The sequence below is a fragment of the Capricornis sumatraensis genome, chromosome 2 (genome assembly GCF_032405125.1).
Source record: "Capricornis sumatraensis isolate serow.1 chromosome 2, serow.2, whole genome shotgun sequence".
Classification (NCBI taxonomy): domain Eukaryota; kingdom Metazoa; phylum Chordata; class Mammalia; order Artiodactyla; family Bovidae; genus Capricornis; species Capricornis sumatraensis.
The window spans coordinates 186590048-186618002 of NC_091070.1; the positions used below are offsets into that span (position 1 = coordinate 186590048).

At 41.8% G+C, this 27955-nt stretch overlaps 1 pseudogene; it reads left to right on the top strand.

Moving 5' to 3' along the window:
- Positions 1 to 26808, top strand: part of LOC138070218 (cytochrome P450 2J2-like) — a 48679-nt pseudogene extending 21871 nt beyond the window's left edge.
- The last annotated feature ends 1147 nt before the right edge of the window (positions 26809 to 27955 follow it).

A 27955-nucleotide genomic window follows, 5' to 3' on the forward strand; every position in this document is an offset into this window, starting at 1 on the left:
ACGCATCAATTCTTCAGTGCTCAGCTTTCTTTATAGTCCATCTCTCACATCCATACACGACTATTAGAAAAAACATAGCCTTGACTAGACGGACCTTTGTTGACAAAGTAATGTCACTGCTTTTTAACATGCTATCTAGGTTGGTCATAACTTTCCTTCCAAGGAGTAAGTGTCTTTTAATTTCATGGCTGCAATTACCATCTGCAGTGATTTTGGAGCTCAAAAACATAAAGTCAGCCACTGTTTCCACTGTTTTCCCATCTATTTGCCATGAAGTGACAGGACCAAATGCCATGATCTTAGTTTTCTGAGCCAACTTTTTCACTCTCCTCTTTCACTTTTATCAAGAGGCTCTTTAGTTATTCTTCACTTTCTGCCATAAGGGTGGTATCATCTGCATATCTGAGGTTATTGATACTTCTCCCAGCAATCTTGATTCCAGCTTGTGCTTCTCCCAGCCCAGTGTTTCTCATGATGTACTCTGCATAGAAGTTAAATAAACAGGGTGACAATAGATAGCCTTGACGTACTCCTTTCCTGATTTGGAACCAGTCTGTTGTTCCATGTCCAGTTCTAACTGTTGCTTCCTGACCTGCATGTAGGTTTCTCAAGAGGCAGGTCAGGTAGTCTGGTATTCCCATCTCTTTCAGAATTTTCCACAGTTTGTTGTGATCCACACAGTCAAAGGCTTTTGCATAGTCAATATAGCAGAAGTAGATGTTTTTCTGGAACTCTCTTGCTTTTTTGATGATCCAGTGGATGTTGGCGATTTGATCTCTGGTTCCTCTGCCTTTTCTAAAACCAGCTTGAATATCTGGAAGTTCACGGTTCATGTATTACTGAAGTCTGGCTTGGAGAATTTTGAGCATTACTTTACTAACGTGTGAGATGAGTGCAATTGTGTGGTAGTTTGAGCATTCTTTGGCATTGCCTTTCTTTGTAATTGGAATGAAAACTGACTTTTTCCAGTCCTGTGGCCATTGCTCAGTTTTCCAAATTTGCTGGCATATTGAGTGTAGAAAACCCTAAAGATGCCGCACACACACAAACTTAGTAATAATAAATGAACTCTGAAAAGTTGCAGGATATGAAATCAACCTACAAAAATCATTTGTGTTTCTGTTCATTGACAACAGCCATCTGAAATGAGTCTTGGTGTTTTTATGGACTCTGCCAGTTTAATTAGTTTGTTTAGAATATTAATATTTAATGTGGTTATTGATACAGATAATTATCTACCATAGTCATTATTGTTTTCTATTCAATTTTTGTTTCTTTTTGTCTTTCACTCTTTTTCTCTCTCTCCTAGTTCTGAGTATTTTGTATAATTCCATTTTCTCTTCTGTCTTAGCATATAAATTATATTTCTTTTTTAAACCTTCAGTGGTTGCCTTACAGCATACATTTCCAACTGGTTCAAATACCCATCTTCAACTAGTACTACACTGATTGGTAGTACAAGTACCTTGTAACAGAATTTTCCTAATTCCTCCCTTCTGTCCTTTCCAACACTGCATCATTCATATCACTTATCTCTAAGCTAGAATCATTAAATACATTATTGCTATTTCTATTTTGAATAAACTCTTATCCATCAGATCCATTTAGAAAAATAAAATAATAGACTTAGTACATCTTAATGGATTAGTATATAGAATTTTATAGCTAAGATGCTAAACCTGTACCTTTCTTTGAGAACTGTGTTGTTTAATTTCCAAGTATTGGAAGCTTTTCTTGTTTTCTTTCTGTTAGTGATTTATAGTTGGAGTTCATTTAGAGTCACAGAATATATATTGTATGATTTTCAACTTTGAACAAATATGTAAAGCCTGGTTTTATGACCCATGACAGATACTTGAAAAATATGTCTTCTGCTATTGTTGTTTGGAGTATTCTGTACTGTGTCAGACCTTAAGAAATGAGTGTATCGTTCAGTGTTTCTGTCTCCTGTTGACTTCTTATCTACTAATTCTATCAATTACTAGGAGTGGCTTATAAGTCTGGTCAGTCTGGTCAGTTTGGGTCATTTTACTTTGTATATTTGACATCTCTTTTATTTGGCACATGCATATTAAAATTGCTGTGTCATCTTGGTGAACTGGCTCTTAATTATTACATAACCTCCCTGTTTATCCCTGATGATTTTCTTTGCCTGAACTTTACCTGATACAGTATAGCTAAGCACCTCTCTTTTGATTAGTATTTGCATAGCGTATGCTTCTCCAGTCTTTCATTTTTAACCTACTTATATGATTATATTTGAAATGAGTTCTTATATATAACAAATAGGTGGGTTATTTTTTTCATTCTGCCAATCTCTCTTTTATTGGTGAACTTAGATCCTTTATATTTAGCACAATTTCTGATGTGTGAACAGTTAAGTCTGACATTTTATTATTTATTTTCTATTTTTCACTTTGTTTTCTATTTCTCATTTCTAGTCTTTCTGTGAGTCACTTAAATATTTTGTAAGAACCCCATTTTAATGTATCTGTAGTGTTTTTGAGTACATCTCTTTGCATTCTGCTTTAAGTGCTTCCTGTGAAGCTTACAGGCTATGCATATATAGCTTGTTACGTTGTCTAGTGTTGTTTCCATTTGGGGCTGAGAAAACTGACTGAAAATTGTCAAGTGATTTGCCTAAGTTATTCAAAATTGGTAATGGCCAAACAAGGACTTGACTCCTACCCCCAGTCTCTACTTATGTTGCCTGACACTTCTTGAGATAGTTAGCAGATAATTGATTTATTCAGAGTTTCATTTATCCAATAGATATTTATGAGGTGCTTATCATATGACAGGCATAGTACAAGAGAGTATATGATGAAATGTGTGGTATAAATTTATGGTAACCAAATGAGGTGTTAGGTGGGTTCACTCTGAATGAGAAGCCATGGGGATAATCTCTGTAGAATGTTAAAATGAATTTGCTTGAACTTGAAAGAACTGTGAGGCAAGTGGCTATATGGAGTAAAGTGGACAGTAGATTTTTAAATGGGGAGGTAACATGAGCTAAAATAAAGTGAGAAGGCAGTGAAGGTTGATTTGTTTGACATAAGTGGAACCTTCCTTATTTCCCCCATTTCCGAAACATTCTCTACCATAACTGTATGGCTTATTATAGGAACATATATGTGAATAAGGAAAAAAATCTAACTGGACTAAGGATGGGAAGTGATAGATAAGGAGGATAAATGTATTATGAGGATATAAATTAGGCTGCTTGTAACAAAAAGATCCCAAAATACAGTGGTGTGAAAATATTGAAATTTATTTCTCTAAACAAATAAGCTGAGATGTAGGCAGGAAGACCAGGATAGCAAGGCTACTTTGCTCCACAAGCCCTAGTCCTAATTGCTCAGTCGTGTCTGACTCTTTGTGACCCCATAGACTGTAGCCTACCAGGCTCCTCTGTCCATGGGATTTTCCAGGCAATAGTACTGGAGTGGATTGCCATTTCCTTCTCCAGGGGATCTTCCCAACCCAGGGATCAAATCTGGGTCTCCCACATTGTAGACAGAGTCTTTACCGTCTGAGCCACCAGGGAAGAACAAGGTTATCCAAATACTCAGTGCTTCTATCTTGCTGCTCTGGTCCCACACCCCTCAACATGTGTGAGTTCTGTACCATGAAAAGGGGAAAGTGGGAGGTGGTGAGAAGCAGCTTTCCTTTAAGGACACGACCCAGAAGATGCACACATCACCACTACTCACGTCTCATTGGAAGTTAATTGGAAAGTAATGTGGCCAGTTTATCCTTAGGGAGTTCCATCACTCACCAGAAAAGAGGGATAATATGCTTTCTCCATGCTTTCATTTGATGAGACATACAGAGTGGGCTAGAGCTCTACTTTATGCCCACCAACTAGGCACTAAATCTCTGTGCTTCATTTTCTGAAAACTAGGAATACATTATAAGGTTGTCATAGGAACCAAACAAGTTTGTGAATATCAGCTTACCCCAGGGTAAACTAGCACATAGCCAATGCTTACTTCTATATCTACCCTCCTCCTCTTTTCTTCAAAAATGTATAGTAACCAACTCAAGGAAAAACCAATTGTTGATTATAAATATGGCATCACTTGTCTGACCTGATTGCCTCATGGACTTCATTCATCCACTATCTAGCCACTTCCCCTCCATTTCTTTGTCAATACCTTATTAGAATTTTTTGCTGAAATGCACTCCCAAATATATCAATAAAAATAAATAATTTTCTTATTAATCTTTGTATTATGGTTGCTATCACCAGAATCCTAAAGATGGGAATTTGTAATAGCTCTCATTTGATTTATTTGGAAACAGAGACAGAAAAAAGTCCTATCTGTCCCTTTGAACAAGGGCTTCCACATCCCTTTGCACACAGAGTCCATTCATTCCACGGAGGCTCCAGTGGCCATCTGCCAGGGACCCGGGAACAAAGTGACTTTCACATTGCTGTTCTCATTCTTCCTCACAGAAACTTCTCTGGAGGGAAGGGAACATACAACGCTGCTTGTGGGAGTTTTGTTCCTTGTCTAGGCATTGAACCTGGGTCCTCAGCAGTGAAGGCCTGAGTCCTGATGTCCTGACCACTGAACCACCAGGGAATTCCCCCTTACATAAACTTTGAGGGAAGAACAGTTTTCTACCTTTTATAGCTGGGAAGGTGAGGCTCATGAAAAAATGAAGTAGCTTTCCTAAGTGCTCACAGCTAGTCAACCACAGAGTTAAGATTTCCACATGTCTCCACAGCTAGTGTACTCCCCTCCATAATTCCTCTAATGAAACTTCTGTCACCTACAGCCTGCTGAGTAAGGGGACATTCTCTCCTAGTTTAGTAGATTTGATTTACTAGGAAGTCCCTGTTCCCTACCCTAGAATTCACTAAACATTCCTCTGCCTTCTCTGGTGAGTCACATGGGCTGAATTCTCTCTTTTCACTAGACTCTAAGACACTTGAGGTTAGAGACCTTGTTTATCTTTATGCCTTATTCTCAGGACACATGTGCTCACCCAACTCAAGTACATTGAACATAGGAATGAGTGTGTATAATGAATGTCTATGTCCTATAGTGTAGTCTAGTTAAGAGCAGAAAAAAAATGGAAACATATTTCCAACAGCTCAAGGTATACAGACAGACAAACACAGAGACTCCCCTCAATACAAGCCTCCTGCCAGCTCCATACACCCTCCATTCCAGGATTCAGAGACATATGTATATTCAACTGTGGCTCTTCTATTTTTTAGTTCGTGAGAAATATGGAAATGATTTTAGTATCAATTTTGGTACATTTCGTTCCATTCTTATAACTGCTGCTGCTGCTGCTAAGTCGCATCAGTCTTGTCTGACTCTGTGCGACCCCATAGACGGCAGCCCACCAGGCTCCTCCATCCTGGGATTCTCCAGGCAAGAACACTGGAGTGGGTTGCCATTTCCTTCTCCGATGCATGAAAGTGAAAAGTCAAAGTGAAGTCGCTCAGTCATGTCCGACTCTTAGCGACCCCATGGACTATATATAGCCTACCAGGCTCCTCCATCCATGGGATTCTCCAGGCAAAAGTACTGGAGTGGGATGCCATTGCCTTCTCTTGTTCTTATAACTGGATTGCCCTTTATCAAAGAAGCCCTTGTCCACCAAAACCAAAACTTTGCCAACCGCCCCTTGATCCCTATTGAAAAACTATCTTTAACAATAAAGGTAAGTTTCTTGAACAATGTATGTTTGATATTCCTATGGTCCATGAAAGGGTCTCCCATAATCCCAAGGACAAGGCTCTTCATATTCCTGTCCCTCTAGGAAGCTGAGTCCCCGAATTTTTTTGAAGATACCCCCTCAGGAAGCCTGTCAGGGTCAGCCCTAATGTCAGGGATTTGGGAGAAGCCATGTTTTTTCAGATGTTTCCCAATTTCACTTTGAAACATTTTATCTATTAACTCTACATCCATTCACTCCATGAAAGCTAGATGTACCTAGTACTAGGTACCAATGACAGAACAGAGACGAGAACATACAAAATCCTTGATTGTTCTATAACTTACATACTATTGAGAAAGACACTGTAAATTACACTAATAATTTAAGGCCTCAGTGTTATGAAGATAAAAGCAGGGTTCACTCATTACGGGTATCTCATGGGCTTGATAAAGGACAGAAACGGTATGGACCTAACAGAAGCAGAATATATTAAGAAGAGGTGGCAAGAATACACAGAAGAACTGTACAAGAAAGATCTTCATGACCCAGATAATCACGATGGTGTGGTCACTCACCTAGAGCCAGACATCCTGGAATGTAAAGGCAAGTGAGCCTTAGAAAGCATCACTACGAACAAAGCTAGTGGAGGTGATGGAATTCCAGTTGAGCTATTTCAAATCCTGAAAGATGGTGCTGTGAAAGTGCTGCACTCAATAGGCCAGCAAATTTGGAAAACTCAGCAGTGGCCACGGGACTGGAAAAAGTCAGTTTTCATTCCAATCCCAAAGAAAGGCAATGCCAAAGAACGCTCAAACTACTCCACAATTGCACTCATCTCACACACTAGTAAAGTAATGATCAATATTCTCCAAGCCAGGCTTCAGCAATACATGAACCGTGAACTTCCAGATGTTCAAGCTGGTTTTAGAAAAGGCAGAGGAACCAGAGATCAAATTGCCAACATCCACTTGATCATTGAAAAAGCAAGAGAGTTCCAGAAAAACATCTATTTGTGCATTATTGATTATGCCAAAGCCTTTGACTGTGTGGATTGCAATGAACTGTGGAAAATTCTGAAAGAGATGGGAATAACAGACCACCTGACCTGCCTCTTGAGAAACCTATATACAGGTCAGGAAGCAACAGTTAGAACTGGACATGGAACAACAGACTGGTTCCAAATAGGAAAAGGAGTACGTCAAGGCTGTATATTGTCACCCTGCTTATTTAACTTCTTTACAGAGTACATCATGAGAAACACTGGGCTGGAAGAAGTACAAGCTGGAATCAAGACTGCCAGGAGAAATATCAATAACCTCAGATATGCAGATGACACCACCCTTATGGCAGAAAGTGAAGAGGAACTAAAAAGCCTCCTGATGAAAGTGAAAGAGGAGAGTGAAAAAGTTGGCTTAAAGCTCAACATTCAGAAAAGGAAGATCATGGCATCTGGTCCCATCATTTCATGGCAAATAGATGGAGAAACAGTAGAAACAGTGTCAGACTTTACTTTTCTGGCCTCCAAAATCACTGCAGATGGTGATTGCAGCCATGAAATTAAAAGATGCTTACTCCTTGGAAAGAAAGTTAGGACCAAACTAGATAGTATATTCCAAAGCAGAGACATTACTTTGCCAACAAAGGTCTGTCTAGTCAAGGCTATGGTTTTTCCAGTGGTCATGTGTGGATGTGAGAGTTGGACTGTGAAGAAAGCTGAGAGCTGAAGAATTGATGCTTTTGAACTGTGGTGTTGGAGAAGACTCTCCTTGGACTGCAGGGAGATCCAACTGTCCATTCTAAAGGAGATCAGTCCTGGGTGTTCATTGAAAGGACTGATGCTAAAGCTGAAACTCCAGTACTTTGGCCACCTGATGCAAAGAGTTGACTCATTGGAAAAGACTCTGATGCTGAGAGGGATTGGGGTCAGGAGGAGAAGGGGACAACAGAGAATGAGATGGCTGGATGGTATCACCGCCTTGATGAACATGAGTTTGGGTAGACTCTGGGAGTTGGTGATGGACAGGGAGGCCTGGCGTGCTGCAGTTTGGGGTCACAAAGAGTCGGACACGACTGAGCGACTGAACTGAACTGAATCTAATCCTGAGACTCAGCGAAAACTATGTAAGTAAATGACATTTAATAAAGTGATGAAAAAATGCAGCAGAGGGGATAAAATGTAAAAGTTTCCAAGATGGGAATATGGACAGTGAACTGAGGAATTGAATAAGTTGCATGGATGGAAAGAGCTTTAAAAGAAATGGGAACTCAGAATATCAGAAGGAAGGCAAAGCCTTACCACATTATCTGAGCTGCAAAGTATGAGACAAAAGAGCCACAGAAAATGCACCAAGGAGTACACTTTCAATGTCCCATTCCCTCCAACATGATGTACATCATAATAAAAATGTAAAATTACTTTTAAAACTACTAAAATGAAAAAATAAAATAAAAAGGTGGCCAGTGCGGGAAGCACAGGGATTAAATGGAGATAATTAAATGAAGATGAAGCTGCTGAGTTTGGCCAGAAATAGTTCAGGCAAGTTCTTTTTAAGGATGTTGCTTTTTATCCTAATAACAATGGAGGTTCTGAATGGTTTAACTAGAGAAAGGAATCATCATATCTATATGGTACGTTTTAAAGACTTCTCTAAGCTGCAGTGTCAGGAATGGAATAAAGGAAGCAGGAGACCATTGCAGCCTTTTAGACTAGAAGAGGTGCTGGCCTAGAAGAGGGGAGTGGCAGGAAATGTCAGTCCAGTAGGTCAGAGCAGGAGAGTGACTGTGAAGATCTATGAACTTAAGCTACTCAGGAGGCAACTCCAATAGGACATCATGACCTAGAGAGAGGGAGAATGAGGTGCTGAGGTACACACCCAAGTGGGTAGGTAAAGGAAATAGGGGAAATGTGGAGGAGGGCAAAGTGTTGGCTGGGCTGGGTAGGGAGTTGTATAGAGCAAATCATGAATTCAGTCATGAACATGCTGAGTGTGAAGCCAAGAGAGTCAAGCAGAGAACTGTACATCTGTCTGGAGCTGAGAGGCAGAAAATAGGTGTTTACTGTCAGTAGATGTGATTTGAAATTTTAGAAATTGAGATTTCCTAGAAATGGAAGATAGGCTAAAGAGAGGAAGCTTCAGACCTAGTAGAAGATAGTTACCCTAAGGTATGATAATTTCTCTGAAGTCAAAGAATTACCAGAAAATTATGGAGAGTGTGGTGTCCTGGGCTCCACTGGCAGAGAATGTTTCAGAAAGAAAGGATTTCGTCTGCTGACTCATTAGGATGGGGTTGAAAAGGATCCTGAATTGAACAGCGGGGAGGGCCATTTCACTAGTGATGGAAGTGAAAGGAGACATTAGAAGGAGCTGAAGAGTGCTCTAGAATGAAGAAATGGGAGGATGGTGGCCTCTCCTGTGTTGTAAAATCATTGAAGTTCAACTGCACACACCATACAGATTGTTTTCCTTTGCCTGTGGTTTTCTTTCTGCACAGTATCCACAGTTTGTTATCTAGAGTGATTCATTTATCTTTTTAAGATCTTTAAGATCTTTTCTACTTATGAGTATTGACTCCTTCTAATCCATAAGTTCATATTTGGTTTGTAGCATAACCAGTAATTAAATATTCTTATGAGACAAGTAATCAAATGACAGGCTTTGGAGTCAAGCAGACTTGAATTTGAATACCTGTTCAGCTGCTTACTCACTCTGTGACCTTGCAGAGTTTCCTTTTATCTCCCGTGCCTCATTTTTCTCATCATCAAAGTTAGGCGGCTGGTTTGGCCTACTGATTGTACCTACCTCTGAGAGTTTCTGTGAACACTAAATTACACAATGCATTAAAAATGTTAGCATGTCCATCATGACAAGCAATCAGTAAATTCAAGTGATTATACCTATTGCTTTAGAATTATTTCTCTGAATAGTTTTCAAGCACCTTAAAGCCCTTCTCCTTTCCTCCATCTGGTACATTATCCTTAGTGGGGTCTTGTTAGCTTTTGTTGACGTTAGCTTTCTTTTCCCAGGATTGATCATGTCCAATGATCATGTATGGAAAGAACAAAGATTTGCCCTGAAAACTCTGAGGAACTTTGGTTTAGGAAAGAAGAGCTTAGAGGAATACATTCAGGAAGAGGCTGCCTACCTCATCCAGGAAATAGGAGAGGAGAACAGTAATCAGGTCCTAGGACAGGTGCAGTGACTATGGTTTATTCATTCACTAATCAGATGCTCAGTTAGAGCCTATGAGCCTGTCCTCTGCCCAGCACTGTGTGGGACACTGAGGGAATGACAGTGAACAGCTAACCATGACCTTCCCTCATGGGGGTCAAGAATTAAGAAGAGGGGTATTAAAACTTAATATTGGTTTTAAATCCTGGTCATCACTTTGACTTCCCAGACATTGACTAAGTACTTGCTGTGTGTCAGACCCTGTGTAGGGGGCTGTGGACACAATCTCAGATGTGATTCTGTAGTCAGTGTGTCATATGTCACCTAGAGTAGGTTCTCTGGAAAATAGAAACCAATCTGAAGGCTCTATCTCTTCTCCTGCCTCCGACCTTTCGACCCTCACTTTGCAATCAACAAGGCAGTTTCCAATATTATTTGCTCCATCACCTTTGGGGAGTGGTTTGACTACCAGGATGATCAGTTCCAGGAGATGCTGAGGCTGTTTGAAGAGGTGATGCATCTGAGGACATCAGTGTGCTGCCAGATGAGCCCCTTCTCACCTCCTCTCTTGGATAAAGACATTGGGCTAGTCTCAGATACAGATGAGGTGGTCTTCCTTTTGTTTTAGGCTAAAATGCAACCTTTGAAATTGATTTCACCACAAACGTTTCAAATCAATGTTGACTTTAGTGTTTTTGTCCCTGGTGGCCAGATGGTAAAAAATCTACCTGCAATGTGGAAGACCTAGTTTCCATCCCTGGGTTGGGAAGATCCCCTGGAGAAGGGAATGGCAACCCACTCTAGTATTCTTGCCTGGAGAATTCATGTACAGAGGAGCCTGAAGACCTACAGTTCAAAGGGTCGCGAAGGGTCAGACACAACTGAGCTACTAACACACACACATTAATCATTTACTATCGATAGAAAACATTTCTTGCAGTCATTTAAAGTACAGAATTTGTTATGACAGACACATATGCACTTACATTCTTTTCCTTAAAAAACAGTATTGCCGTCACTTTTGAGTCTCTCCTCTCCACGTTCCTCCCTAGCCCCACACCTCCATGATCCTCAGATGTGTGTCTCTGTGCCTGACTCTCCCTCAGCACATTGTTTTCATTCATTTGTTAGTTCCTCTTATTTTACTCTGCATAGTTTTCTACTTCATGAATGTGACACTGATTGTTATTCTCTTGAATAATGGCTTGGGGGATTGATAAACACATTTCTAAGTAGAGAGATTTCTAATTTGAGGGATATTATGAATAAAGCTGCCATGAATATTCTTGTTTTATGCACACGCAAAGGTACACACACACACACACACACACACGAGACAATTGCCATGAACAAATAGTAAAACAACATAAGGGACTAGGAGGAGGGTCCCAGGGGTGCTGCTAAATCAGAGGATACTAGGTAAGACATGTCCAAATAAGTGACACTTATGTGGATGTGAAAGAAGTAAAAGGCTAGTGTTGCACAGATTTCAGAGGAAGACCGACCAATCTGATTGTATGAATAGCCAATGCAAAGGACTAAACATTATCATCCTTGAGGTTATCACAGAGACCAAAGGGGCTGGACTAGAAAGACTGAGAGAGAATAAGATGGTAGCAAGTGATAGCAGAAGAGGGGACAGGAGGGTGAGAAGCCAGCTCATGTGGAGCTCCAGATCAGGAAAAGAATGTAGAATTTGTCAAAATGTCATGGAAAGTCAGTGAAGTATTGAGGGATAAGCAGTGAAATGATTTATTAAACTGTCAAAGGGTCCCTCTGGCACCTCAGTGGAAAATCACCTGGGAAGGGGGTTAAGGAGAGAATCAAGGGAAATGATGGAGGCTTTACAGCATCCAGGTGAGAAATGTTGGTGCTTTGCACTAGAATGACAAATACACGGAGTAGTGAGAAATGGTCTGAAATTGGTTATATTTTGGAAGACGTGCTAAAATACTTTGCCAAGAGAAAAGAGGATTGAGACAGAGATGAATCAAAGGTGGCTCCAAGGGTTAAGTGCAAGCAAAGGAAATGTTTATAAAGACACAATAGTTTCTTAGTCTTCAAGAGTGGAAAACTGGCACCCCCTTGTCTTCATGACTTTTGTTTTCTCCGTCAGCTCTACAGTGTCTTTCCAAGGATAATGAATTTCCTTCCGGGTCCCCAGCAAACACTCTTTAGTAAATGGGAGAAACTGAAAATGTGTATTGCTGGTGTGATTGAAAACCACAAGAGAGGCTGGAATCCTGCTGAAGCAAGAGACTTCATTGATGCTTATCTCCAGGAAGTAGAAAAGGTGAGGGAACCTGAGTGTTACCCTGAGTAGGGTTCTTAAAGAACAAGTGAAAGGATTCTGGTTTCTTATGCTGCTGTGACAAATCAAACTTAGGGGCTTAAATAGACCCACATTTATCAAGGCAAGGTGTTGGCAGGGCTGGCTCCTTCAGTGGCTCTCGGGCAGAAGGTACTGACTGACTTCTCCAGCGTCTAGAGGCTGCTTGTACTCCATGACTCAGGGCCCTTTCCTCCATCTCCCAAACCATTGATATATCTTCTCCTCTGCCACCATCTTCATGTGGTCTCCTTATGTTCTTCTTGCCTCTTCTGATAGAGACTCTTGTGATTATAATTGAAACACTGGGATAATCCAGGATAATCTTCCCACAAAAATGGACGTTATATCAGGGGAAGGATATAGAGTTTAGAAATATCATTAGTTCAGAATTGATGATACAATTAGAAATAACAATATTCGTGTAAGAGTAATTGACTTGAAAAGCCCAAAGACTGCCTGTTCATTGTTCAGTCTCTCCTCTCCCTGAGTCTGAGGTGCCTGTGCACAAAAGGATGGAGAACCATTGTTTCACTATTTTACTTGGGCCAAAGCCCAATCTCCTACCTCTTTCTTTAGCTCCCCAGTACAGAACACAAGGGAAGCTGAGGCAGAGGCCAGAGTTAAGCCTCATGCAGAGGGACATGTGCCTCTTCCCACATCCTCATATTGTCACTTTCCAATACTATATAGAAGCAAGAAAAAGGCCAGTTTGGATGTATATCATTTAACATAGTGAACCACCTGGGTAATACTCATCAGTGCATCAGTGTTATCATTTTTTTCTCATTAGATTGTTCATTCCTTCTCCTGGAGTTGAAAGAATGGTGCTTTTTTTTTTTTTTTCTCCATCTCCTCTCTTATTTCATCTTACTCTTACAACATTAATAGAGGCATTGATTCTTCCTGAGAGAAAGAGACTTCACTTGCTATGAGGTGTGCAGGTGTGGGATCACACACAGAGCCACACTGACATACTGAAGCTCCTGATGGATGGTGGTAAAGATGCTGGGGTGCCATGAGGAATGACTGTTAGAATCAGAGAAGTTTAACTGGGGAGATGTGAGAATTGTTGTACTTTAGAGAAATGCATTTTATTCTTGCTGGAATCAATACAAACATTTGTTGAAAATTTGTTATGTGCCCTTTCTACTCACATAATCTACAATATAACTTTCAGGGGTGAGTGTTACTATTTCTATTGTATGAATCAGGAAAGTGAAACATAGGCTGATAAGTTTTAGGTTTAGTAACCTGGCCAAGGTGTACAGATAGTGAATGATGTGGCTAACACTGGAACTCAAGACTGTTTTTCCAGTGTAATAATAGATTCTCCCAAGTTATGGAAGTAAAATAAATTTATTGTCTCAATTTTCATCCACCAGAGCTAACAGAAGATTCTAGCACTTGGGGCAGGAGGATGCTAATTAAACTGGAGTAATAAGTCTCTGCCTCCTGAGATGACCAAAGGGAAAGCCATTTCTCCTGGGGAGGGAATGGTCTCTCCTCCCATGTTCTGTCTAGGATGAAGCCCCCTGTCTTGTGGCAACTAAGAACCGTCTCAATAAACCAATAATCACTGTGCTTTCTAGCATAATGGCAATGTTGCTTCATCTTTCCATGAAGAAAACCTTATCTACAATACCCTGGACCTCTTCCTTGCTGGAACAAAGACAACTTCAACCACCTTGTGCTGGAGACTGCTCTATATGGCCTTGTATCCTGAAATCCAAGGTGAGCACATCAGGGGATAGGACTGGGTCAGGTCAGAATACTTCCCTAAATTAGTTCATGTAAATCTCAGTATTCCTAAAGGGTGCTATTTGATTTATCCTCACTATTAAGAAGAGGAACCCGAGGCTTAAAGAGCTTCAGGAACTCACAGCAGGAAGGTTGTCCAGCAAGAATTTGCCACCAGATTTATCTCACACCAGGACCTACTTCCTACTCACACAACCTCCCTGAGGTGCTAGTCTGGAGAACCTAAAATAGCCATTTTGATCCTGGTTATTCCATTCTTTAGCTTAACCAGGCTTAAGAAAAATTATGGAATACTAGAATAATACAGTTCAGTTCAGTACAGTTGTTCAGTCATGTCCGACTCTTTGCGACCCCATGAATCGCAGCATGCCAGGCCTCCCTGTCCATCACCATCTCCCAGAGTTCACTCAGACTTACGTCCATCGAGTCCATGATGCCATCCAGCCACCTCATCCTCGATCATCCCCTTCTCCTCCTGCCCCCAATTCCTCCCAGCATCAGAGTCTTTTCCAATGAGTCAACTCTTCTCATGAGGTGGCCAGAGTACTGGAGTTTCAGCTTTAGCATCATTCCTTCCAAAGAAATCCCAGGGCTGATCTCCTTCAGAATGGACTGGTTGGATCTCCTTGCAGTCCAAGGGACTCTCAAGAGTCTTCTCCAACACCACAATTCAAAAGTATCAATTCTTTGGCGCTCAGCCTTCTTCACAATCCAACTCTCACATCCATACATGACCACAGGAAAAACCATAGCCTTGACTAGATGGACGTTAGTCAGCAAAGTAATGTCTCTGCTTTTGAATATGCTATCTAGATTGGCCATAACTTTTCTTCTAAGGAGTAAGCGTCTTTTAATTTCATGGCTGCAGTCACCATCTACAGTGATTCTGGAGCCCCCAAAAATAAAGTCTGACACTGTTTCCACTGTTTCCCCATCTATTTCCCATGAAGTGATGGGACCAGATGCCATGATCTTCCTTTTCTGAATGTTGAGCTTTAGGCGAACTTTTTCGCTCTCCTCTTTCACTTTCATCAAGAGGCTTTTTAGCTCCTCTTCACTTTCTGTCATAAGGGTGGTGTCATCTGCATATCTGAGGTTATTTATATTTCTCCCGGCAATCTTGATTCCAGCTTGTGTTTCTTCCAGTCCAGCGTTTCTCATGATGTACTCTGCATATAAGTGAAATAAGCAGGGTGACAATATAATACAGCCTTGACGTACTCCTTTTCCTATTTGGAACCAGTCTGTTGTTCCATGTCCAGTTCTAACTGTTGCTTCCTGACCTGCATACAGATTTCTCAAGAGGCAGCTTAGGTGGTCTGGGATTCCCATCTCTTTCAGAATTTTCCACAGTTGATTGTGATCCACACAGTCAAAGGCTTTGGCATAGTCAATTAAGCAGAAATAGATGGTTTTCTGGATCTCTCTTGCTTTTTCCAGCGGATGTTGGCAATTTGATCTCTGGTTCCTCTGCCTTTTCTAAAACCAGCTTGAACCTCAGGGAGATCATGGTTCACCCTCCTTTTATTTTCCAGAAAAAGTCCAAGCTGAGATTGATAGGGTGCTTGGCCAATCTCAGAAACCAAGCACGGTTGCTCGAGAGTCCATGCCCTACACCAACACTGTCATCCACAAGGTGCTGAGAAGGGGAACATCATCCCTCTGAACGTGCCCCGGGAGGTGGCAGTGGACACCACCCTGACTGGATACCACCTGCCCAAGGAATTAGGGGCTCTCTCATAGCCTCAGGACTCCAAGTTCATATTTGTAAATGGTTGAAGTCTCAATGGGAAATGTGATGTGTTTTCTTGCCTTAGGGAAGCACTTAAATAGGGAGAGAGATATATTAATATTATTGCTGATATAATAGTAGATTTTTTTTCCCTGTGGGGTTTTTAGAATATTAGTTCAAAGAAATGTTAATAGGTGTTGTGGGAAAGCAAGGGGATCCCTAGGTCAAACATGTTTAGCCAAAGACTTGCTGTTTTAGATTTCAGATATCTCAGTGTTTTAATATGTGATGTGCATTATTAATCCCTGTGGGGAGATAGCAGGCAGCAATTCTCAGTCAGACTTTGCTGTGAGGTCCTTTTCTTTGCCTTGGGAGAGCTTCTAACAGAATAGGGACCTGTCACACGTATGTTGGAAAATTCTGCTTCACAATCCTGGTGGTTTAGAATATTGAAATATGAATAAATATTTGAGACCATCTGAACCAAAATCACATTAAAGTGATGTTTCTAACATAATATACCCAAATGTATTTTTCAAGCTTTGATGTACACCCTCTTGATGGGACTACATCACAAGGGAAAACAATCTAAGTCCGTGTAGTACTAAATATCAGAAAAGGAGAGAAAGGAATGCATGCCTTTTAAGCAGTAATTATGTGGCATTGGTCTTCCCTGGTGGCTCAGACTGTAAAGAATCTGCCTGCAATGCAGGAAACCCGGGTTTGATCCCCGGATCAGGAAGATCCCCTGGAGAAGGGAATGACAGCCACTCCAGTATTCTTGCCTGGAGAATTCCATGGAGAGAGTAGCCTGGCAGGCTACAGTCCATGGGGGTTGCAAAGAGTTGGACACAACTGAGCAGCTAACACACATACACCATGTGCCATTGACTGTTCAGGTTCTCTCAAAATATCTTTATCGGTCCTCAGAATGTGAATTTTGTTATCCTCATTTACAAATTTGAACTTCAGGCTGAGAGAGTTACTAGTCTTTTAAAGAGGTCTCAACTACAAAATTATCACAGTTGGGTTCCAGAAACAGAGTTTTTCTGATTCCCAGGCTCATCTTTTTCTGCTCTACACTAAGTTCTCTCCTCAGAGGTTACTTTACTTTGCCTTTAAAAAAAGTCTCCCTGCAATTATTCTCTGTGGGGCCCTGTCCTCACAAAGGCAATTCTGCTCTCATTCTGCCCACCACTGTTAGGATCTCAGCAGACAGCTCTCCTGTGCCCCCGAGTGCCCTCTCTGCACACTGCACATTCACAGTTCTCACCCCTTGGTCCATCTCTGTGGATCCATTGCAGTTTGTCTGAGTTTCTCTGTGTGTGGAACCTGGGGCTGATATCAAGGCAGAACAGTAGGAACTTCCCCATTGTGTTTCCCTTTGTCCCCATCCTGCAGAGCTGGGAAAAGCAGCTATTCCTGCAATGATTGTGTTTACTATTTTCTTGCTGATTGACCATTTTGTTGGTGAAATCTGAAGTCTAAGTGACTTCACAGGTTATCTTTGTATATTCATAGCAATTAATTTAGTTCCCAATAACCATTATAAGTCAACAGACTGGTTATAACAAGTTTTCTTTTCTGATGTAGTGTTCTGCCGGCTCAGGGAGCCAAGTAAAACTGATTTTTAATAGAAGCTCGAATAACTACCCTGAGGGATGGCATGCGCAGTGCTTCTCCATACAGCCCCAAGCTGAGGTGTTCTCAAGTGCTGGCTTCCAGGCCTCTGCATGCAACCCTCTTTGAGCAAGTGATACTAGACTAAATGCAGAGGAAAAGAAGATGGGGCATTGGGTTCTGAGGAAAGGCAGGTACTTGCTGAAGGATACACAGTGAGAATGCTCCTCAGATTGGGCAAAACTTAGGTCACAGAAAGCTAGGTCCTGGTTGATTAGCTCACGATGGTGGAGTCGAAGGTCTTGAACTTAACCTTCTTATGCAAACACAAAAACCACAAATATCTTCTGAACAACCACTGACCAAAAAAAAAAAAAAAAAGGAAACATACCAGAAAAGATACCCTACATCCAAAGATGAAGAGGCCACAGCAAAATGGCAGAAGTGACACAATTAGGGTAAAGTCAAGTCCCATACTCACTGGGTGGGCGGTGCGCAAACAGGAAGCCAATCACATCACAGAAATTCTGCCACAGAAGTGGAAGTCCTGAGCACCATGTCAAGTCCCCCAGTGTGGGAATCTGACAACAGGAGGAAGTACCCCCACAGAATCTAGCTTTGAAGACCATCAGGGTTTGACTTCTGGAATTCCACAGGACTGGAGGTAACAGAAGCTCCACTCTTGGAGGGCACACACAAGGTGGTGTGCACACCAGGACCCAGGGGAAAAAAGCAGTGACCTCATAAGAGGCTGGGCTAGACCTACCTGCTAGTATTGGAGGGTCTCCTGGAAAGGCGGGGGGCAGTGTGGCTCACAGCAGGGACAAACACACTGGTGACTCCAGCAAGTACTCATTGGCATGAAGATACCGAGAGGCTGCCATGCAAAATGGCATGGAAAGGAGTGGGGACAAATGACAGATTGAGAAATTGAAAGAGGCTTGATGTAGTGGGAATGCAGGTAGAAGGACAGTGGCTCCAACAGGGGCAGGTGATGTGTCCTCAATCTAAGAGTGATGGGAGCTCTTGAAGGCTGTCTGCCAAGTGCCAGGTGTGGTGGGTGGACAGGACTAACATGATTAAATCGTGTCCATAGCTAACTCTGCTTTCATTGTGTTGAGAACATTGAAGGGGAAGAGAGGATATAGAGTTGTAGTCAGAGCTACTGTAGGAATGTGTGGACAACCAAGGTAGTACCTTGGACCTGGCAGTGGGCATAATGCAGGTGACAGAATCAAGAGAAATTTCAAGTAAAATTGACCAGCCTGCCTGAAGGACTGGATGAAGGCAAAATGGGGAAAAGGGAGGCACTAAGGAGGACTCCTGGGTTTCTTGATCTATCATTAAACCTTCTGCAGAATGTCTAGATAATGGAGGGAAGAGACTGGAGGAAGAAACTTAGATGAATGAGACATTTTTGTTATACAAACTGCCATAGTTACCACTTCACTGAGCATCTGGGTTGATTTTGGTCCAGAACTTTCTGCCCACTGTCACATGATTCATACCTGTTGTATGTTCATGGTTCATTGTTCATCATATGTTCATTGATTCATACGTGCTCCCTCCCAAGATCAACACTGAAAGGTCCCTGCAGAGAAGCATTCTGCACTAAGAGTAGTCATACTTCCTTGATCAAATTCCCAACAGACAATTCCAGGTCACAGTTTTAAGCTGACTCATGGCAAAGAGCTGAGTCATAGGGGTTAGGCTCTGAAGTTACTGGGTTGGGGAATTTGAATTTGGGGTGCTGCCAACATTAATGTAGGAGCCTGGGGGGCTGCTGCCCCATTCCACATGTGTGTTGTGTGTGTCATGTCTTGCATGAGTCTTTTCTGCCTTCTCCAGGGCACCATGGTCACGACGAACCTGGCTGCACAGGGACCCCACAGAGTGGGCCACCCCCGACACATTCAATCCAGAGCATTTTCTGTAGAATGGACAGTTTAAAAAAGGGAATCCTTTCTGCCTTTTTCAATAGGTGAGTAGCAAAAAATAGGAGTGTGGTGCCGGGGTCCAGCACCGGTGGGTCCAGGGAATTTGAAGCGGGGACGGAGTCGGCAAGGAAAAACTTATTTATTTAGAAATATAAAGAGAGATTAGGAAAGAATAGTGTAGTAGGAAAATTAGTGGAGAAAAGAGGCTGAATAACTTGGTTTACGTGGAAAACCAATAAAGTTCCAAGACAAGGAACTTGCACCATCTACGTAGGCCACTGGCATCCGCTTGAATAGCAGAGGGTGCCCTGCCTTGGGCTACCTCTTGCGTGGGTCTTAGAAGCCAGGGCAAAGAAGTAGATACAGTGAGCCTCCACGCTCCAGATGGGAATTCAGCCAGAAAAGGGAGAAAAGAACGACATGGGGGAGCCAAGCATCGGTGCCAGACCCACAACTTTATTTTCAAAAGCAGCTTATATACCCCAAGTTGTACATAAAGAAATCATGGAATATGCAGAGTTATGCAGGGGCAGCAGTCCTGACACTTATTGAGACCAGGTTTTCCTCTTGCATACCTTCCCGTATACAAAAGGTCCCAGGTGGTTTTACATAATCTTCTGGCCAGGGGGCCTGTTAACATTTTTATGGCTCTTTTCCTAGATAAATGTCTATCAACCAGAAAACTCTTTTTCCCTTGAAGTTTTTTTCCTTATTCTTCATCACCCTCAAAATACTAAATAAAGTTACATTCCTGTAGAACAAAGGTGCAGTGGGTTATAACAAAGAAAGTACTTAACTCAAAGATCTAATGTTACTAATACCAGGGCTACCACCTGTTTTTTCTACATACCAACTATATCAACAAATAAAAGATATAAAAACTTGGCAGCAAGTATTGGCTCAACAAATGAAACCCTTAATCAGTCCTATTCTAATGATTTTGACTCCTCGGAAGCCCCTACATTCCTAGGATGTTTTAAGCTTCCTGTGCCTCCCACGGTTGGGAGGCCGCAAACAATCACATGCGCAGCTGTAAGAGTCAGGCAGTCAGGCTAGAAAGCCATCAGAGGGGTTTTTGGATTGAAACACTCTTATTATGCCCAGGAGACTTATTATGTAAAAGCTCTAAATTAACTTTTTCCAGAAAAATGTGGTGGGGGGACAGCCCCCTCTTAATGTCAGAGCAGTTGGTGAAAGCATAATGCAGTAAGGTAGGCAGACTCTGGTTTTGGGGGTAGATGCTCGAGAATTTCCAGGGGGACCCCTGAGGCTCGATCCTGCCTTTGCGTATGCTGAGCCTCTTTCCTCACGACCTTTGCTACGGGCGGGGTTCCTCACACTGGCTCCCGGCAGTGCGGGAACCCAGAGTCTCTCTCTACACCCTTCCCTACTCTTCTCCTTGTGAGGCTTTGCTTTAGTTGGAATGTCTCTATGTCACCCTGCCCAGCGTGACTTGCTCTTGCTGCAGTTGCATCTCAGGATTCCCTGGGTGGAACATCACCAGGACTCATGCCCTTACTTCCTAAGCCCTGGCTTGACTCAGATGGTGATTTCAGCATTAAGTTGTTCTGTCCCCAGAACACGAGAGACAGAAGCTTAGCCTCTGCCTGTTACCCACACAGAAGGTTAGAACCCCACCATCTTCATAGAGCTTTAAGTTCCATGATCCTTTTAGGGCTGCCCACTCACATAAAAATAAAGCTATTTTCTAAGAAAGAGGTGGAGGAGCTTCCGGTAAAGGGGCTGCTTCCTTATCACTATGGGCATCACAAGTGACTCTAGCTGCCATGGACTTAAGTAGATGAGGTTCTACTCTATCCGCTTTCTGATGAGGTCCCTTTGCCTTTTTAAATTCTAATAACCCTTTAAAAATCTAGTTCATACATTTACATGGTGCACAACTTGAAATGTACAAAAGAGAATGCAGAGAAAACTCTTTCTTTCATATTTCTGAACCTGCTTGTTAAAAAAGGGTGTTTTAACTCATAACAATGTGAAATGAGTAACAAAATTCTCCATATATACCAGATAACAAGTTAAGTATGCTGCTGACATCATTTCAAATAATTTCCCAAATCCTTAATTCCATAAATGTTTCCTAAGCACCTATTTTGTGTCAAGCATTCAGCCCGGAGGATATGACAATGATTAGGTGGGGGTGGGGGTGGGGGTGGGGGGAACAATGCAACTCTCATGGACCACATGTTGTCGTGTAACCTTACATGGTTCAAATTCCTGTCACCACATTGGGGATAAGGAAGGAAACTGAAGCTTAGAAGGGCCAGCTGTAGTATCTACAGTAATAAAGCTCATAGAAGCAGAGCTAGAACTCAGTGTTGAACATGTTTATCAAATACTGAAGCCTGTGCTCTTCCTAGCGGTGTCTTCTTTAAAAAGTAACTAAATGCTGGTGAGTTAACACTCTGAAATTCATAGTCATTAATTTAAATTAAATATAGATTGATTATCTGCAACCGTATAATTTTGCTTATCATGACACAAAGGCACAGTAAGGGAGGGACTGGAATTTGAACCCACATAGACGTGGCATAGAGCCCAGGTTTCCTGCTGTAGGAGCCTGCCCTGTGTGTATCTAGATGATTCTGATTAGATTTTCTATATTTTTCTTACTCTCATTCTGTGCTACCATTGCTCATTTTGACAAGTCACTTTCTAACATGAAAGCAGATGTGAGATGCAGGAAAACCTTTCAGTCTTCCCATCTACAAGAGCTTCCAATTTCCTATCATAGTACAAAGCTTTAGGTGCTTTATTTAAGTATAAAATTATTCTTGCCTCACTAATTTTGTTGTTATTGTTGTTTTTATTCAAAGTTGTATCACACCCTTCTAATTATAGATTTCATTGGCAAGCAAATTGTTTTATTTACTACTTACAAAAACCCAATTATTAGCAGTTAAACATAAAGGGATCAGTATCTAACTCTCAATGTAAGGAAATAAGGATTCAGAAAAGTTGTTTCTCATCCAAGGTCATCTGCCCAAGGAATTGGCAGAAAATGGCCAAAGACTCAAGTTTCTGGTTTCTTTATAAATTTTTATTGATGTATAGTTGATTTAGAATATTGTATTAGTTTCAGGTGTACAGCAAAGTGGTTCCATTATACATACATGTATATCTTTTTTCTTCTACTTTTTTCCCCTTACTGGTTATTACAAAATATTGAGTATAGTTCCCTACGCTATACAGTAGGTCCTTGTTGATTATATTTAAGTTCTAATCTAATGATCTTGCTAACACAATTAAAACATTACTTATTTTCATAAAGTAGCTTCCATTTTAAGATTCACTGAGTTCACATTTGTATGTATTGATCATTATATTACTACATAACAAAGTCAAGAATTCAGTTACTTAAAATAATATGTATTATTGTTCCCAAGTCTACAATTGAGCCTAGGAGCTCGACTGATCTTAGCTGGGCTTTCTTGCCTGTTTGGGAGGTCAACTGGCTGAAGGCTGATCTAAGATGACCCTGGCTGGGACAACAGGGCTTTTTCTAGGTTTTTTCCTCCAGCAGGTTAGCCCAGCTGGTGTACTTGTGGAATATATGACCACAGGTGGGAGAACAGAAGCACGCAGTGCCTCCAAAAGGCCTAGCTGGGAACCAGTGACCATCACCCCGACTGCCTTCTGGTGCCTGTGCAGATTTATAGCCCCAGTTCAAAGGAAAGGGAAAACAGCACAATTCTGGGGAAAGAGCTATGAAATCACATTGCAAATGATGGCAGTATTGGGAGAGGGTAGAACTTGGAGCCACTGTTGCAATCAAGAGTTCTCACAAGCTGTCTTTCTGCCTAAGAGTCAAATCCAGAAAAGACAAGCACTTTGGGGATACTCTCAGGTATTACAGAATGAGGGCTAGCTGAACACAACAGGATATGGAAACCTGAAAAATGCACTGAGTCAAAAAGTCAACACAGCTGTCAGGTTTTTCGCACCACACTCCCATCTTCGGGGCACTGTTGCTTTGCCTCATTCTTGATCCAGCACTTTGTAAAGAAAACTTCCTTGAAGGAATGGGATGTGGAAAGCTCCTTCCCATCTCTTGGAAGGATGATCAGGTGTGGAATTAGGATGTATGTATAGCCAACTATTATTGCAAACTTGTATTTTCTTCATGTAAGGTTTTCTTGTTTTTCTTCATGTAAGGTTTTCCCCTTTGATCCAACAAAACAGCAAACAACTTCTTGAAGAGCAAGAGACTGAATCCTCATTTTTAAAAAGAAATAACTGGGTCATGGGAGATAAGATTGGAAAGATCTTTTTTCAAAAGCACTAGGCCAGTTCTCTCATTCCTAGTGAGGCAATTGACCTGGTTAGTGATGGCCAGCTAGTGGAAGCACCAAGGAGAAGGTCTATGTTTCCCATAGTCCAGTATGAAGACCTGAAGTAAAGTAGCCCTACTTTTCATGATTTAATAAATCATGTCTCCTGTCTTACCGGTATCCTTTCCCAGCCACATACTGTGGTTAGGAGAAAGATTACTTCACAAGTTTGACAAGTGAGAATTGTTTATATCGGTGAGAATAAATGATTTACTCATAGCCCAGAGCTGGGTACTGATGGAACCAGTACTGTAACACTGGTTCCTGACTCTGTGGGTCCAATTTTGTCACAATATCTGAATTCTTCTAAGAAAATCTTGAGTATTTACAATAGAACTGATTTGGTATCTTTTGAACCAATTTCTTCATTGTTCCATTAGTGATGGATAAAGAAATCAGAATGAGAGGAACAGAAATGATTAGACATGTGCTGGTGGGAAACATAGAAACAGAATTATATAAAAATGGCATTATTCTGAAGCATATTTCGATTTATTAAACACTTTTGCAGCTACTCTCTAATTTTATTTCCTCAACAAGTGGTTTCAGGCAGAGGACACAATGGAAGCATGCTACATTACTGCTTTCCAAGAATATTTCATTACTTGGGGAAACACAAAAAAGCAGCACCCAGAATTAACTATAGAGAGTAATGCCAGTGAGGGGGTACAGCAGAATCTTTTCAAAGACAGCTAGGCAATATGTCAAAATGTTAACAAGGGTTTTGTCTGGATTATAGAATTACAGACACCTTTTATTTATATTTTTCACACATTTTCTTCATTTTTGCAGTAAATATGCATTACTTAGGGAGAAAATAAGTTATTAAAACACCCACAAGAGAGATGGTGGTAGAACCCTGTGTGGGGTGTTGTAGCCCAAGTCAGGGAGGAAAACATTATGAACGGGAGGGGGTGAGAGAAGCCTGGAGCAGATGAACACAGGTGGGATGATGCCAGGGTCCAGCCCCAGTGGATCCAGGGAATTCGAAGGGTGGACGGAGTCGGCAAGGAAAACTTATTTATTAATATAAGATTAGATTAGGAAGAAATAGTGTAGTAGGAAGATTAAGTGGAGAGAAGACGCTGATTAACTTGGGTTACGTGGAAAACCAATAAAGTTCCAGACAAGGAGCTTGCACCATCTACATCAGGCCGCAGGCGCCCGTTTGAATATTGGAGAGTGCCCCGCCTTGGGCTCTCTCTCTTATGAATCTTAAAAGCCAGGACAAGTAAGTAGACATAGTGAGCCTCCACGCCCCAGATGGGAATTCAGCCTGAAATTAGAGTAAAGAGGAGACACGGGGAAAACCAGTCCAGCGACTGGCTCTCCTTCTATTGTCCTTCAAGGCCTTTTATACTTTTGATTATACATACAAAATTATGTAGCGTTAGCAGCCCAGACTCTTTCTGTATATCTTTTTGTATACAAAAGGTCTCAGGTGATTTACATTATCTTCTGGCCAAGAGGCTTGTTAACACTTTTTGGCTCTTTTCCTTAATGAATGTTAATTTCATTTCCCCTGGAGTGTTTTTCTTTAATCTGCATCTCCTTAAAGCATTAAAGTTACATCTCTATAGAACAAAGGTGCAGTGGGTTATAACAAAGAAGGTACTTAACTCAAAGATCTAATGTTGCTAATACCAGGTCTACTACTTGTTTTTCTATATAGCAACTATATCTAAAAATAAAGGATATGAAAATTTGGCAGCAAGTATTGGCTCAACAAATGAAACCTTTAATCAGTCCTATTCTAATGACTTTGACTCCTCGGAAGCCCCTACATTCCCAGGATGTTTTAAGCTTCCTGTGCCTCCTGCGGTCAGGAGGCCTCAAACAATCACAGGCGCAGCTGTACCAGTCCTGCAGGCAGGCTAGAAAGCCATCAGAGGGGTTTTTGGATTGAAACACTCTTTCAAATGCAGAAGACTAAAGCCCTGAATTGACTTTTTTCCAGAGAATGTCAGAAGAGTGGAAAAGCAGGCAGATTGTTATTTTTGGAGGGTGGATGCTCAGGAAATTCCAGGGGGAAAACCTGAGGTCTGATTAGCCTTGCCATCAGAGCTCTGCCGCATGACCTTGTCACAGGTGGAATTCCTCACGCTGGCTCCCGGCAGGATGAAATGGAGTCTTCTGTCCTATGGGCAGTGGGGGTAGGGTCCTATGGCAGTGAGATTCCCAGTTATTAAGGCAGGAAACCTGCCATAGGGAAAAGGTGCCCCTGCTTGAGAAACTTTGACATTCATTTGCTTATACTTTTCATCAGTCTTCTTTGGAAAATTGGAAAAAAAAATGCAAAATTTTCCTTTTGTCTGCTTTTGTCCTTATCATTTGCTAATGGATTTTTTAAAAACTTTTGACTTGACAACATTTGTAGGTCGACCCAACCCCTCACTTGTTTCATCCACACCCTGTACCTTCATCCTGTGCCTTACCAGTGAAGAATCAAAGCTACTCCATTTTGTAAGGTTCTGGGAAAAGTGCCTTTGGAAACCCCCTGACCTCACCCCACCACCTGCGAACCAAACAGAACCCTTGGCCAGCCCAGGAAATTCGAGTCAAGCCCGGGAAAGGAGAACAATCAGAACTCAACACCTAACCCTTCACCTGAAGGTGACCAATCAGATCCGGAGACTCCTGTTTTTTGAATTTTTTGTGCGATAATACCCTATATAAGCAATGTAACCCAGAGCTCAGGGCTCCTCCCTATAGCTGCTGCATCGGTATCGGTGGGCCCCAGCTCCAGCTTGGTAGTAAAATTTCTCTTGCTTTTGTATTGGATATCAGCTCCCTGGTGGTCACTGGGAGATTTTGCGACTTGGGCATAACACCAGTCTGACCCTTGAAGGCACTGGAGTGTGTGATTGTGAAATGAGCTCACTGGACTTAGGTTTTACCAGGTGGTTGTGATCAAATAAACAGTACATAAAAGCCCAGGACCAGGCAGGCCCTCACTTTGCTCAGGTTTTACAAGATGTGGTAGATGATTTCCATCCTTTTGAGGCATAGATACCATCTGAGGAGGTAACTCACATTATATTTTTGTCTTTTAGGAAAGCGGATGTGCCTTGGAGAACAGTTGGCCAGGACTGAATTGTTGATTTTCTTTACTTCACTTCTGCAAAAATTTACTTTCAGGCCTCCAGAGAATGAGAAGCTGAGCCTGAAGCTCAGAATGAGCATGACCCTCTCCCCAGTCAGCCACCACATCTGTGCTGTTCCTAGGGCGTGATGTTGTAGGGAGAGGGAGGAAAGCAGGAAGAATGGGCAAGGCAGGGGGCCTGCTCAGAAGTGAGGGAGGTGCATCCAGTGCCTCTAGGACAGGTCACAGTAGCTAGACTCAGAAGGAACTGGATCCAAACCCCAGCTTTGTCATCTTCAGTGGTGCCTTAGGAAATCAGTTACTTTGGGAGTGATTTGCCATTTCATCTAGGAGATTTAATCAATCTTGAGCACTCTTTGGAAGGACTGATGCTGAAACTGAAGCTCCAATACTCTGGCCACCTGATGCCAATGGCTGATTCATTAGAAAAGACCCTGATGCTGGGAAAGAGTCAGGGCAGGAGGAGAAGAGGGCGACAGAGGATGAGATGGTTGGATGGCATCACTGATTCAATGGACATGAACTTGGGCAAACTCTGGGAGATGGTGAGGGACAGGTGTAAGGTAAGGAGTTAGAGTAGGCAAGGTTCAGAAAAAGAATGAGACTGGCACTCTACAGGAACAGATCACCTTTAATGAGGTGAGAAGGGGCAGAAGTCAGATTAGCAAGCTGCTGCACTTATCTAAGAAAAGAGTAAGTATATATAGGCATGTATGTAGAAAGCTACTGTCTTAAGGGGGCCTGTTCTTCTCCAAGGTTGCTGGGAGTAGTTACCTCTTAAACAGCTGGGGCAAGGAGTTCTGGAGATCGGCCAGAGGCTGGGCTGGCTTGGAGCTGGATGTAATCAACCTAATGTCTATTTTTTCTTCTGGTGAGAGGTTCTTTTTTTGCCTAGAATGGTTGGGAGGACCTGGAAGGGAGTTTTAATTCCAGGTTACCTTGAGCCATGCAACTTTCCTTCATTCCAGACTTTAAGGAATATATATAAAAAGAGAAACAGATGTGGGCACCGTTAATGTTCAGGGCTTCTTCGTGCTGATAAATGAGGGTCACGGGTTTGTAGTCTGGGAGGAAGGAAGTCTAAGGCCCGTAGTGTTGATTTTTTATTCTCACTGTCAGGATTTCAAGCAAAAGAACAGTTTGGACTTGGTCTTGAAAGATGGCCCAATTCCGTTCTCAGAGAAACCTTTGAAAGAGATTGAAGAGACAGGGTCCAAATAAAATAAGTACCAGTGGTCCCAAGAAAGGGAGTAACCAAAGGAGGGCCTGTTGGAAC